Here is a 3,455-nt window from a genome sequence, read left to right on the forward strand (position 1 = left end):
TCCCCCCAAGCAGCTTACCAGTTAGAGAAGGGTCTTCCCCAGAAGTCCTGTCTTACACTTGCATGCACCCCAGGCTCAGAACTCTCTTCGTTTGCTGGACCTGGGTTACTCCCCTCAAGTTTGGGGAAGCAGTGTTTGGCGAGAAAGAAAGTCGAGTCCATTTTTGACAAAAATAGATCTGGTTTTGGGTCAGGAGACTGTGCCCTCTTCTTCCTCACTAGTCTTCCTCCCGGTTTTAGGACATTGGTAGGGTGGAGTAAAAGGGAAAGCTAGAGGAGGCAGCTCAGCTTAGTTTCTTATTGTTCGGAGTGTTCCCACTCCCTGAACCCTCCCTGGTTCCCCACAATCACCCAGCACTGTGACCAGCCTGAGCTTCCTCCACACCATAAGAAAAGCAAACAGGGCCTCTGGCTTCCCTAAACCCTCAGTGGTTGCTCTGAATCTTCCCGCCATGAGACTAAGCAGGACTCCTTGTCTGCACTGGAGCCCCTGAGAGCCTCCTGCATGTTGCAGTGACTTCACTTGGGTTCCAGGCCACGCCTTCAAGGACCTTGTCTTTTTGATAGGGTACCAGACCAGAGGGTACTCTCTGTGCCTCAGCATCCAGCTCCCAGGAGGCCTGGGGAACGGTGCCCACACCCAGCTCCCCAAAGCCTGCAGGAGGTCATCAAGGCTTTTTGTAGTGGTGGTAAATTCCCACTTATCACAGCAAGCAGGCTGTGGGCCACTGAAGTCAACCCATCCATGTCATGCTCCTAAACGCATTGAAGTGACCAATAGCTTCCTGGCCCCTCCCACCCTCTTTTCTTCACCTGCTTCAATGGATAAGAGAGCAATTGGGATGCGGGAGGGATACACAGAGTCCAACGAGGGTGAGTAAGCAGCAGGGTGAGACACACAGCTTTGCAGGGGCCCAGGCCCGTTTTAAATGAGTGAGTTCCAAGCTATACGTGTCTAAATCTCCTGGGCCAGCTCCTTCTGTACCAAAGACTCTAATCTGAGAATAAATACAGACGCAGCCTTTTCGACATCCTTCAATTGGGCATTTAGCGAATAGATGGGCCTGCAGTATCCTCTGGTTTTCAGTGGATCCTAAATCTTCTTCTAAAGTTCTTAGACATTCTGGGGCAATGTCTGAAGAAAGGTAGTTCTGAGCAGAGTCCCTATTGTGCCTCCTCCCCCCATTAATATGTTGAAGTCCCAATTCCAGGATTTCAGAATGTGACCTTATTGGAAATTAAATCTTCACAGATGTAATTAGCTAAGAAGAGGTCATACTGGAGTAGGGTGGACCCCCCAATCTAATAGGACTGGTATCCATTTTAAAAAGAGGACATTTGGACACAGACACACACAGAGAACTCCAGGTATAGGTTGTAATTTTGCTGCCACAAGCCAAGGACGCCTGGAAGCTGGAAGAGGTACCCAAGCCCCTTTAAGTGCACCAGATAGCCATTGTGACTGAGGTCCTGGCACTTCCCTGGGTTAGGTATTTGGGATGCTCACCAACTGTGGAATCACAAAGCCCTATACCTCCTCCCCAACTCTCAAAGCCCCACATGGGAAGGGTTGCTTCTCATTCTTCAGCTCTGTACTGGATTGAATAGTGTCCCTCCCCCAAATTTATGTCCTTTCTGCAACCTCAGAATGTGATCTTATTTGGAAATAGGGTTTTTGCACGTGTAATTATTTAAGATGATGTCATACTGGAGTGGGATGGGTCCTGATTCTATATTACTGGCATCATCCTTATAAGAAGAGCAGAAAGGCTACAGACATAAAAGGCGAACGCCAAGTGACAATGAAGGAAAAGGTTGACGTGATGTGTTTACAAGCCAAGGAATGCCAAGAATGGCCAGCAACCACCAGACACTAGAAAAGGCAAGGAAGAGTTCTTCCCTGGAGTCTTTAGAGAGAGCATGTTGACATCTTGATTTCAGGTTTATAGCTTCCAGAACTATGAGAGAATACATTCCTATAGTTTTAAGACACCTGGTTTGTAATACCTTGTTACAGCAGCCTTCAGAAACTAATATAAGCCCCAAGCACTGTCCCACCTTCCCGCCGGCTATTGGATAGTTCAGCACAATCCCCTCCATCAGCCTGGACTTTGGTAAAACCAAAGGCAGGAGGCAGCTTGTTTTCTCAGGGTCAGCCCACTGCCGCCTTCAGTCTGCTGCTCACCAGCCCGAGGCAGGGCATCCAAGCCTTGCTTCCCTGTGGGAAACCAGGTGGGAATGGGCCAGGGGTGAAGGACACACTCATTATCTCCATAGATTGTTTATGTGGATTTCATCCAATACTTGATGGGAGAAAAATGTTCTTGGGTCAGTTTTTCTATTTGAATTTTTTCATCACCAGATATATTTGAACCCTACCTATCTGGTGTTACCGCGCACCAGTGAAGGGTTCCGAGTCAGAAATAAGCACACAGTATGGCTCAGCCACTCAAAAGAGCTATCACAGGTCTGTGCATGCTATTCACAGGAGAGAGACAGCGTTACTCCTTCCTTTCTCAGGCTCAGAGCCCGTTTCATTAGGTAGAAGCTTAGAGGTGTCTGTTTTCCTTTAGCCTGAAGTTCCTTCTTAGGTTCCAAGTGGGGCGTGGAGATGTAGAGAATGGAAGGTTCATGGAAAGAGACGGGTGAAGAGCTATAGCCTGTCAGGCCTCTCTGGCACTCAGCAGGCTGCTCAGCCATCAGAATTGATAAAGGAGGGAAAAGATCAGGCAGCTGCTGCTCTGCTCCCCTGTCTCAGCCTTTGTCCTGAACACAAGACCATCGCCTCAACACCCCACGATGTAGCTGTGAATAGCTGCAACCTTTTGCCAAATCTGTAGACTGTGTAGACACCAAGAATAACAGCTCAGAGGCACAGGACTGGCCTTATGCTATCTTCATTGCTATCCACCTACCTACCTCCAGGTCCAACCCTGGGCCTCCAGCAGGCCTTCTCTGAGCACATCCTGGCCTCTGTAACCACCAGGAGCTTCATTGATGAGAGATAATCATGGATCAGTTGCCTCTTGCACACCCCACACTGTGGATCGAGCCTGCAACCCAGGCATGTGCCCTGATCGGGAATCGAACTGTGACCTCCTGGTTCATAGGTCGACACTCAACCACTAAGCCACACCGGCCATGAGCTTCATTTCTTTAATATGACTTTTTCCTTAATTCAAGCTAGCTTTGTCCGTTCTAATAGCCCATGACCCACTGGTCTCCTTTCAACCAGACCTTTCCACCTTTGTACATCCTCCAGGTCTACTCCACCTTAATCTTTAGCCCTTAGGACATTATATTCTGGCCAGCATCAAATGGTCTTACAAACAAAGCCTCAAGCCTGTTGACCACAGAAATAGAGTTTCAGTCAAACTAAAGATAACATCTTAACTTCAGTTCTGTTTCAGCCCCAGGCCTATGAAAGTGGAATGACCCTACCATCCACAACCTCAT

Source organism: Eptesicus fuscus, chromosome 10, assembly GCF_027574615.1.
Source record: "Eptesicus fuscus isolate TK198812 chromosome 10, DD_ASM_mEF_20220401, whole genome shotgun sequence".
NCBI lineage: Eukaryota > Metazoa > Chordata > Mammalia > Chiroptera > Vespertilionidae > Eptesicus > Eptesicus fuscus.